Source organism: Seriola lalandi, unplaced genomic scaffold (genome assembly GCF_002814215.2).
Source record: "Seriola lalandi dorsalis isolate HSWRI2012SDOR001 ecotype SW California unplaced genomic scaffold, Sedor1 jcf7180002054425, whole genome shotgun sequence".
Lineage (NCBI taxonomy): Eukaryota > Metazoa > Chordata > Actinopteri > Carangiformes > Carangidae > Seriola > Seriola lalandi.
In genome coordinates, this window is record NW_019524978.1 from 3,695,904 (window position 1) to 3,707,896 (window position 11,993).

Here is an 11,993-nt window from a genome sequence, read left to right on the forward strand (position 1 = left end):
TAAAATGTACCAGTGGAATATAATACTGTATGACAAGTTAATAAAAAGTCATTTTAAATCGAAGTACACGAAGTACACAGTTCCAAAAGCTGGAAAGAATCAAGTAAATAGGCATGAGCATGACAGGACATGTGGCCGTATCAGATGTGTAAACATGTAACGTCATGTGCCATCAACGCCCCCTTCATGTGCCTGAAAAATAAGCCAGACTAACAAAGAGAGAAAACAAGCAAGAGTTGTGAACTCTATGGCCTATTCTGTTTCAGGCTGAAAACAATCTGGCTGAATTGTGACAAAAATCAATGTTTTCAATGCTCTATTCAAGGTTATCATGCAGTGTAACTGAAAGGCTCTTGCAACAACCAAATTAATGCAGCTCAGCCTGCTTTGTAAAGTATGTAGTCAGCCAGTTGTAAGGGTCATGTACAAAAACACTGTATCCATGGAGACAGCGTAAGATAATATGTGCAGCATACATCTGATGGACCCCAAGTTAATTTATAATCTAACAAAATGACTACAATGACAGAAGTGAATTACTCAACACAAACAAAATAGTTTTGCTCACTTTATAGAGACGCCATCAGGTGAACACAGTTTCAGTCTCATGTTAGCTCTGTCTCTACTTTGTGTATGTGATAATGCAAACAGTGAACAAGAACTGAGCGCAGCACAATGGCTGTTTTCGCATGCTGTGATTGGATCAGAGTCAGGCAGCATACTCAGCAGTTTGGATTCTACTGTTTGTCCACTTACATAACTTTGTCTCTGTCTCACTCAAGTTTTCTGTCTCCTCTCTGTCCGCCTGTTTGTTCCTGATCTCTCTCTCCTAACTAAGCATCCCATAATTTCACAGTTACTCAACTCTTTACATCACTGTTGGCTGGTAACCACGGAGAATTAACCTTACGCCCAGGAACTGCCCCATGGCAACGAGCTGCTCTATTCAGCTCTTTGTGTTCATTTATCCACTGGACTTTGTGCAATTGTACACACATACACACTTCCACACAAACTCTCTCTCTCGGTGAGGAAGTATTCAACTAGAGAGTTACACAGGGAGATGGAGACGGTGACAGACAGAGAAGGAGGAGAGAGACAGAAGGAAATAAAGAGACACGAAAGAACTTACAATGTTAACAGTTTATACTGTAAATCTAACTTTGAATGGAATGTTAGGTTTGTTAATATTCCTATCATACCAGCAGATGGCAGCACTGACCTAACCTCCTCAACTGTCTTGCCCTTGAATGACTTTAGTGTTAAAACCTTGACTTCAGCAAAATTACCACAGCATGTCATTTCCACATTTGATTTTTGCAAAATACATGTGTTACACACTTGTCTTGGCTCTTGCACCAACACATCACTAATCCGTTTCGATCAAGTTGAAATCAAGAGCTGAATATTTTTGCTTCTTTTTTTAAACTTTGACACGACCAAATAAAAATCTTTTGTGATCAGACAGCATTAAGATCTGAAATCCCGAGCAATGCTTGTGAACCTGGAATCTAAATATAGTTTCAGCACTTGAGAAAGAGAAAAGTGAGCAGTGACAATGCAATGTTATTTTTCTCCAGGGAGCTTATTTAGTGAGAAATCAATTTCCAAATAGCTTCAACAGAACTGGGCATAGTAAGCTTTAAACAGACTTGGCAGGACTACTGCAACTGACTGCACTATACTACGCTCCGTGTGTTCCTTTTACCTTGTCCACCACTTGCTTAAATAAGCATGGTTTAGCAGCATGCATTAAGAAGTAGCCATTAACTGATTCAGTGACCATAAAAAAGGTCTGGGACCTCACAAGTCCACAAGCACACACAACATCCAGCAGATGATTCTGCTGAAGAAGCTCTGGTGACATGATGCTTAAAATAAAGCTAAAATCAACAAACAGTATCGTAGCATTGACGTTGTGGAGTGTCAGACGGACTCTTCCAAAATTATTTGTAGTAAGGAAACAGCAGCCACCACAGCTGAGTGGTGAAGCCTGTGCAGAGGTGTATTAAGAGGTAGTTCTGCCTCTATGACGTCTCTGACTGTTTGAAGTCAACAGAACCACGGCATTGCACCAGCTGCAGAAGATGATAAGTATCTGCTCTGTGAGACTACCATCTGTGCAAACCTTCATTATGGTTATGCTAAATGTCACTAATGCCCCCAGCTTGAGGAAAATGAGACAAGAAAACCCTATCCTGCTCATGCATTCACTATTCATTATTGACTGTTTTCAGAGAGATGATTGTAAAGGTTGCTAGGTCATCACACAGGTCTATGAACTCTTGTAGAACAAAAACAGCTGTCAAATCCCCCTGGCCTGGCCCCAGTCCTGTGAAAAGATAAACTGGTTTGGAAACTAAATAGATGGATAGATGGATGAACAGTAGGGCCAAGTATATGTTTGTGTATAAGGTGTGAAACTCCTTCAGAAGCTCCAGATTTCTTGATGTCTTGCTTGAAGGGACCTTGCTGTTCAAAATAATGCAAGGAACTGAGGTCATGGTGAAGGGTGGGAAGGAGTATGCTTGGGAGGGCCTTTTTCCTGTTGTCTGTGAGTGAAAACACTGCCATAGTCTAAATCACTGCTGAACTGACTCTTTAGTCTAGTGCTGTACAAGTGCTTGGAAACCTTTATGGCCTTACTGAAGTAGCTTTTGGCTGTATTGAGCTCCATTTCCTCTTCACTGGGCCTGTTCATTACTAGGTCCTAAACTCCTTATTTAACAGAGGCATGGCACTGTTGCACTTTCTTGAGAGGTTTTATCACAAGATTCAGAAGGGGACTATGCTGGATTTTTTTTTTAGTTCAATGCCCACACAGTCTTGTACTGCATTTTCAGCTTCGTCTACTCTGTAGACTGATTCTAAAAGATTTGTCTGTCATCAGATTTTTTTTCCGGGTTGGGACAAACTAGACCGCTGTGTGATTAAAACTTCAAAAATTTAGCATCAATACCCATTCCTCTTTTATGTGAAATCACATCATTAATAAAAACGCCTGATTAGATTAGATATTTAGTCCAGAAAGGCTCATTCTGGACCAAATATCTGGCTCATTCTGTAAAAAGAGATGTTCCACAACGCAGCTAAATTGTGACCAATGGAGACAGGACATTAGTATTCCTCTTTTGGAGAGAAGGATGATTGTGGAGAGAAAAGAGAATGGAGATGAGTGAAAGAGTTGACAGACACAGTCCGTGGGGAGCTCTTCTCTATTTCACACGCTGGCTTATACAAAGCTGAAGTCCCATAGAGCTGCTTTACTGACAGGATGTGACATAAAAAAGGGTCAAAGAGAGGGACAGTTTCTCACCACTCCACATGTCTCACTCTCACACACACCATCTTCCACAGCCTGCAATGTCCCTTCATTAGAAATTATGGGCTGTTGTTGGAAACATTTTACTGTGGTAAATTCTGATGTAGAACTTCTATGATATAGTGGTGAAGGAAGACATGTATATTTATGCACCTAGTGCTGATTCAGCACTGCCAAATAGATTCCAGTAAGTTTTGTCTACCTGTGCTTTTAATGTATGCATGCAACATTACCAGTAATGGTCTCTGCATCTCTGTAGGTGGCCGGGAATTCCCAAAGTGCAGCTGGCAGACTTGCCTCACTGACATACTCCTCCTCTTCCTCCTCCTCGATTGCCAGTCGGAGCCCTGGGTTGTGGAGCTGACATACGTCTATATGGTGCGAAGACTGTTTAGGGGACGGGGCAGAGGAGCTGGAGCAGGTGAGGGGAGGCGGAGTCTTCGGGTCCAGCTTGGCGCTGAGTGGTTACCGATTTAAGGCAGGAGCAGCCATGGACAAAACTTGGACTTGCCAAAACGAAAATGGGTTACACTAGATTCTTCTCGAGGGCTTTATTGTGCTGGAAGTGGATGATACTGATCAGGGTGTCTCTCCAGCAGAGCCAGAACAATGCACTTGGATGTACAGAAGGTTTTCAATGCATACCTATAAGAGAAAAACAGCGAGGACAGGAGAAGACTGTTAATTTGCAACCATTTTTTAATCACTACTTATAAATGGCACATATCTAATACAGTTTGATTCTGAATATGTGTAAAACATTAAACAGTACGTTAGGCTTAAAAATCAAACTCATTAGTCTTATATGTGGGAACATGTGCCCATTTACAGTATGCTTTAACAGAAAAATCCCTCCCTGTTTTTCTTTCACACGAGGTTATTGCAAGCAGTAGTATTTATAGACGCAACAACACACTCATCTGCTTAATGGCTGACTGGTTCATAAACAGAACGCATGCTCAAGTGTGGATAATTATAGGGTTAGGGTTCACTTTACACTGTTATCAATTTATAGGTTTATAATCTAATACAACAGCCCTGTAATAAGAATTATCCTTGAGAAGCTTATAATATTCTGTGTTCGTTGACAATGTATCAGAGGGATGTAAAGTTTGTCCTCTATGGTAATGTTTGGGGCAATAATTGTGGTATTGGATTGGACTGCACTAAAGTGAGGTGTTTCTGTTTCCCTCATAATCGCATAATGGGGGTGGACGAAATATTAGAAACATCAATTCTAAAAAACATCAATACAAATGCAGTCTAGTGTGATATCACCACTAACTTCAGCCTCAAAATGACCTAAAAGTTGAATCCACACCTCTCAGGCACAGTGTCAACCAAAACTGAACATTACAAGCTTCTCAAAGATATGATTTATTGCATGGCAGTAGCACTGCACAGGTGTCCACTACCCCTAATAAAATCTTTACCTACTATGTATGTTGGAATTGAATGGAACAGTACAAGGAAGATGCAATTAGAAGCAAATAAATAAGGTCACTTATAGCACGAGAGCATCAAACAGATGAAACAAAAGATCTGATTAAACAAGTGATGACTAAAGATTAGTAAAAGAATACACTACAACTAAATACAGGATGGAACAATGGCTCCAGAGTTGTGTTCAGAGCTAAGCTGAGTAAGTAGCTGGTTGTCTGGACACCTATTCAGCAAGACCCCCCATGTGAACAGATGAACAAAAAAACCAGTAAGCAAATTCTAGAGTTACAGTATACATGATAAAAAAAAGTAACATGGCTGATGAGCTAAAGAGGCGGACAAAAGTACAACACAGTCATATCACTCAGCAGCAGGCTGCCAGCCCAGCAATGAAGAGGAACTTGGGTAATTTTCTATTAATAGTCAGCGCTTCAAAACACACACAGCTCTTAAGACAAGCTGCTTGATATGTACACCTCGACTCACTATCATAAAAGAAAAACAAAAAAACACAGCTGTGGTTTTGTTATACCACACCTTTCGTTTCTCTACTTTCTGTCTTCTCTCTTCAACTTTCTGTACCTCCTCTCTCCAATATCTACTCATCTGTTTCCCACCATCTTTCTTTTTCCACCCCAGTTTCTTCCTAGACATATTGAGTCAGGTCCTTATGCCTTGTGGGGAGCAAAATTTAGGTCATGCAGTTTCCATTATTTAGGAGGGCGTCCAAATGCCCAAACACTGTTGCTAATGACAACAAACCATACAGTCACTGCAAAACATATGACGGGCTGCAATGGCATGTTTGTTCTATAGGTCAGGACCTGAGTGTTTCTGTCGACCATAGCAGGCTGGATAAATTAGAAACATTTTTTCAGGGATTTGAAAATGTAATCTGACTGCAGTTAGCTGTTTTTCTTCATAATCCCCTCAAACACTATTCAGAGTCACAAGAGATGACTAAACAATTTACACCAGAAATAAAGAGAGAAAAGTCTTTCGCAGATCTTTAAAGGACCAGCACTTCATAGCCAGCGCCCTGTCATTATATTTACTGTAATGCTGACCAAATAGTACTGCATTTCCAATTTAAAGTTCAAAAGGACCAGGATCAACAGTACCAGGATCTAATGTGTTATGGCCACAATATTCCCACCCTGTACTGTTCCCCGATGAGGCTCACAACAACAGGGTTGGGTTAGTTTAGAGGAAATGGAAGATTTCAATGGGCTGATGGAGCAAATGCTCAAGAACACAATAGTAAGTGCAATTTTTCTCTTGGGACAAGGTGTGGATCTCCACTTTCTTCAACAGATCACAGATATTCTCTCTTTCTTGATGTGATAATTAAAAAAATGTAATATACATGTCCAGGGTTTCTGCAGGGTTCAACAAGTTAAAGACCTTTTAATACCACAGAGAAGCATTTTAATACTTTGATCATGGTCAAACTGGAGAGAGGATTTAAGTGTGATGGAAAACCCGTAGGAGCAAAGGGGCCTTGAATGATTAATTATTGTATTACATGTATCTGTAGTTCATTTACATAATGATTTAATTGATTAAATTAACCTGATATAGACCCAGATAAGTAGCAGAAAATTGATGGAAGGATTAACCAATGAAATAATTATAATTATCAATTAATTATTTAATTATTCAATTTAAGGTAAACACAAGAAACTTGTAGCACAAGTTTCTTGTGTTCACCTTAAATTAAATAATTAAGTTAATTTAAGTATTGATAAAATTGACACTTTCCCATTATGAGTCAATGCAATAGCAGTAGAGGCAGTTTTAATACAGCTCTGATGGTGAAACATGGTTAAACAGGACTGTACTTGTGCACACAAGCACTGCTGAAACAATCCCGCTTTTTTTTTATGTAACCTCTCCCAACAACCAGCTCTGATACAACACAGGCCACAAATACTCATTCTCAGCTCCCGGAGGAGCCGCATCGCCTGAACTTCTGTCACCATCACTGAAACTCTTTCCATCGACAGCTGAGGTCAACCCTAAGAAGACTGAAAGAAGACCAACTCGGTGGCCTGACTGTTTTGGTGTTTTGTGCAACTTGACCTCCTTAAAACCTTTAGATCATAAGACCTTGTCATCCCACTGAGACTAGACACAAACAATACACAGCAGAAACCAAATACAGGCCAATATCCATTTTCAAATCTGTTTGTAAACCTACAGTATTGAATGGGTCTCCAGAACCATAGGACCATGAAACAGAACTGATGCATAAAGACCTTTAGAGAAATGAAATCTACCATCATGCAAGAAATGATGCATTAATGTTTAAATTTGTTTCATTGTCATGACATTGTGAAACATCCACAATGATGCTCTGTGGTGAATGTGGCAGCATCTTTACTCACAAAGCGCTGCTGAGTAGATAGGGGTGTGTGTGTGTGTGTGTGTGTGTGTGTGTGTGTGTGTGTGTGTGTGTGTGTTCTACTCTCCTCTGACATGCAAGTCTCCCATGGAATATAGTCTCTGTTCAGTGATGCACTGATAAATGAGAAATTTGGTCAATTTGACTGTATAATGGAGTTTGTAGGTTGGCAGGTAAATCCATAAAGAAAAGTGTAAATGAAAAGCTGATCTTAAAATTTGACATTGACTTTTTTTACAACGTTCTCCTCCGTTTTTCTGTCAGATCCTTGCAATAGAGCTGCACAGTAACAACAGTAGCAGACAGTGTTACCATGTTTATTCAGTTTTTTAAGATTATGATGATCCTACGTTCTTTGATCTCAACTGGCTGTCTTACAAAAGCTAATTCCTACTACAAGAAAGAGACCAGACTAGAAATAGAGCAGTGTATCTGCAAGTTCAGTGACTGAAGTGTATTTGTTTCGATATCACACCCACAATCTACCATCTGCTGATCAAGACACAACTACCAATCCAGTGCAAGAAAACAGTTTTATACTGCAGCCTACACAAAAATACAGAGCATGTGGAACAGTGATTTTGATGAAATGTACATATTAACCTAAGTAATCATTTAAAAGAAGACGCATTGAACTCTGATACTTAGTTGTGACTTCATTATTAAACTGCTGAATGATGATTAACCCAGAGAATTTCAGTGATCAGAGGACTGCAAAGCACATAGCGTGTTTGCCTATGACCAAAATATTTGTAGCAAGTTCGTCTAAAAGTTAAAAACATTAGCCTGTTGGCACTGCACTGTAACAGTCAATATATCAATTCACAATACATGCTTCTGCAGCACTTTTTAGCAGCTGAGTGCTGAGGTTTGTCCTTGCTAGAGGGGATTTCCTTACTTTCAGTAGCTGATAATGTAGACCACTTTGACTGGGAGTAGGGCTGGTTTCCAGTAATGTGTGTGTCTGTGAGTGCGTTCTAGTTAATGGAATATAGAAGGACATACTGATGGATAACCGTCGCCAGTGGTCGTCCGTCTGCTAGCAGGAGAGGATGCCCACATGCTGTGACTGACTGGCTGTGAGCTGGAACACTGCTCTAACACAGGAAACACTGTGTACGCCATAAGCAACTTCCTGTGAATGTTCTTTGCTATGAAGCACTCGGGGGGGCTGATTCCTTCCAGGGGTCAGGACACTAGAAAAACTGCTTCAAGACATAGAAACGCTGTCTCTGTTTGCCTTTAGAAACAGATCAGGGCCTCAGTGACAGATGGGTAAGGTTCCATATCTCAGCTCAGTCCCTCCATAATAACACCATGGTGACTAGCATTGGCTGCTATTGAAAACTGCAATGTCAACATTTCCCTGTGTATGCAAACAGCTTAATTGCATGGTATCTGTGTTTAAAACAGTATAAAAGCTCTGAGGTCCAGGTGCTGTTTGATTAAAAAGGACAGGTTTTGATCCTCAGCCTGCACCTACTTGACCATGGCCTTATCTGATGGGTTCAGCCTGGTCTCAGATTTCTCTTTAATTCCCTCTAGCTTGGTTGGGTTGAGTTTCATTTTGTCCCCTATCCCAATCTGTCTAAAACAGATCATGTGAAAGTCCTACACACACACACACACAAGCACGCACACATACAGAAAAAGAGTGACTATTAGTTATGTCCATTACAGGCCACAATAAGTGTAATAAACTGTATGTCAAAGATTTGTCAGCGCCACATGTTGCTGAAATGTTTTGAATTTGGTTTTGATAGAAGTCATGAATTACTTTATGCCCCTTTGGTCTTATTGTTGTCTTTAACAGTCTGTTCCCGCCCATGTGTTCTCACTTTCACTGATTCTCTCTCTCTCTCTCTCTCTCTCTCTCTCTCTCTCTCTCTCTCTCTCTCTCTCTCTCTCGTATGGGCGTGAGTTTGATTGACATCTCTCTCCATGTGGGCACAGGAAAAATGTTATAGTTGTAAACATGGCATTTCTGGAGTATGTGATACAAGGTTAACTACGACCATGCCTTTCTGTTCAGCTCAACTCTAAAAAATCTTGATTGAGTTAAACCACAGAACAGACCTGCTCTGTCCTGTCTCGCTAATCACATCATGTTTTAATCCTTGTGCTCTCACTGACATGACTGGTTGATGGTAAGTGGAGCAGGGTGTTGAAAGGGGAAAAATCTCTTCTGTTTGTAAAATGCCATCCACCACATCTCTTTCTTCCTCATTTATTCATTAGCCTATCACTTTGAGCACTCTCCAATGCACACGGCAACAAATTCTTTAACTTACTACAAACTAAAATCTAGCAATCTTGTTGTCAGACAAAAGAGATCTGATACCATTACTCACATGGACACAAACTCAGTTCAGTCTCAGTTCAGCTGTCCCCACAGAAGCTGAGGAAAGATGAGAAACAGGAAGCTGCTTTTTAATTTTGGTTAAGTCACATGATCAGTCAAAGGAAGTTGAGACATCCTTTCTGAAATTCTTTAAATCCCTTCATGCAGTGTTTGAGTTGAACACCTAAGGGATGACGTGTGTTGTGCTGCATTTAGAAGTGCTTTATTGCTCCATTTATCTTTTGTAGTTGTAGTTCCACATTGTATGCTTTGAAATACCCTGCCCGTTAGGGGCACTACATCAACTTAATTTGCGTATGCTAATACTTACATAGAACATGGTGTGACAGCTACGTGATTTGACGTTGAGAACCAAAAGCAGGTAGCTATATATGAGCTTTTGTCAGTACTCCTTCGTAGTTCTACTTGTAGAATTAATGTGCCACAGAAGTGACAATCTTGAGGACGGAATAAAAGTCACTGTGAATCTCAGCTATTTTTTTAAATACCAATACTATTATTGATGGAATAAATAGTAGTTAGTATTAGTGTGGCAACATATCAGTCCAGTCACAGTGTCAAGTCATGATAAGGCAGATAAGATTCAATCCTAAAGGAAACCAGTGATAAAATCTCTCCTCAATGAGGAACAGAGCAAATAATGTTCATTTAAACCCTGTTAATGTAGTCTGGGGTGAGTAACCTTTTATCATAATCTTTTTGGTTTTTTTCTATAGCTCAGTGAGCCATAAATCCATAAAGTTTCCTTCTCAGTGATAGTGTGCAGTGAAATAGCTTTGAAGTTAATATGGAGGTCCTCATTCATAAAAGCAACCTTTGACTTTTTCTGTCCTTTCAAATACATTTCTACCAACAAGGTCATCAGTTTCACATGAACATCTGTGTGCTTACAGAGTAAAACATACAAGACACTGTCATTGCTGAAACAATATTGATGAGTATTTCAATAAAACATTTGGATTTTGTTGAATGTAAGACCAACATAAATAAATTGATGTTGTTCACTCCCTGAGTCTCACTGACAGGGGGAAAAGCAGTTGAAAATACACAATTTAATCAAACAAGTCTGACTTACTATGTGCCACAACTAGAGAGAGTGTGTGTGTGTGTGTGTGTGTGTGTGTGTGTGCGTGTGCGTGTGTGTGTGTGTGTGAAGTGAAGTGAAGTGAGACAGAGGTCAGACAAATCCTACAACCCATGTGTCAGTCCCTCTATCTGTCAGAAAATTGGAGCTATCTCTTTAGGTCAGGCTCCTAGTTGTGTGAACTTTCCCAGAAGTCTCTGTGTTAACAGTGAGGCTCGCTGTGTGTCCAAGCAGAGAGACAGTATGCAGGCCTTCCACAGATCATGTGCTGTTCCTTGGCAAAACTAACTGGAACCTTATTTAGCTTCTCAGGACTGGCTGAGAAACCTTCCTCTTCAGCTGTACAGCTGAGGTAGATGAAAATCACTGACTCCTCAATACTTACTACTAAAGGGTGAACAGTACATGTAGGGACATAAAAATATTAATACATCATAGAGTTTGCAGCTTTCTTTGAGTGAAAAATATACTATAGTAATATTTTTAGTGTGTGAGATGTGTAACTTTTTTTTATGGTGAAGAAGGGCACACTTTGCAAAAGCAATTGACTTACAAAAACACTCAGATAGGATTCATATAGGTAATAAAATAATTGACTAACCAGGGTAGCAACTAATAATAACCTCATGTCACTTGGAATTAATGGAAATGGTTTGCTCAGTCTCTGAGAGGTAGATGTGATAATATGCCAGACTGCTTATGGGGACTGAGGGGACTTCAGTCACTTTTAATGAGTGGAGGCAGATTTACTGCGATAGGATTAGGCCTAGCTAAATCTGAAATCAATCTTATTAAAAGGTGCCCACAAGCCGCTGTGACAAACTCTAAAGGCTGAACATTTTCACTTCTGAGTCGGTCAAAGCGTGGCCAGAAAACAGAGGCAACAGATCAGACAGGCTGATTATTCTCATGCAAAACCGGGACTTCACATGAGCCATCTAATACACATCTGAGCCAGACACTTTAAATACTCAGCAGATGAAGGCGACAAGGAAAATATATCTCTTTTACTGGTATAGATCAGTCAAAAACAGCCCAAGTATCAAGTTATAGTTTAAAGCGTTAACATGTGATGACTCTTAAAAGCTACAAGAGTTACCAAACCGTGTGGTATTCTGCACCTGCTCCAGTATCACAATATTACCATCAAACTTTAAATCTATATAACTCACAAACTCTCAAAAGACTTCTTACCACTTCAGTAGACAGCTCAGACTTCCCTGAAGAGACGAATTAATTCCGTTTTCTCTGTTTAGGCGACTAGCTATAGACTGCTCGCGGTTCACTCAGTGCGACTCTACTCACTAACCGACTATGTAAAAAGAGCCGAAAGGCTACGATACGACCGGCAGGCGAGTATCAGCCGGCTAGTGGCCGG

The 11,993-nt window shown here is 40.1% G+C and overlaps 1 protein-coding gene across 1 annotated transcript in view; it reads right to left on the reverse strand.

Moving 5' to 3' along the window:
- The window catches only part of trak1a (trafficking protein, kinesin binding 1a), a 35,686-nt gene extending 31,899 nt beyond the window's left edge, over nucleotides 1–3,787 (reverse strand). Inside the window, exon 1 of the mRNA XM_023410477.2 lies at nucleotides 3,556–3,787. The gene's annotated coding sequence lies outside the window, so the exon portion shown is untranslated. The remainder of the gene's footprint in view (nucleotides 1–3,555) is intronic.
- Nucleotides 3,788–11,993: the final 8,206 nt, after the last annotated feature.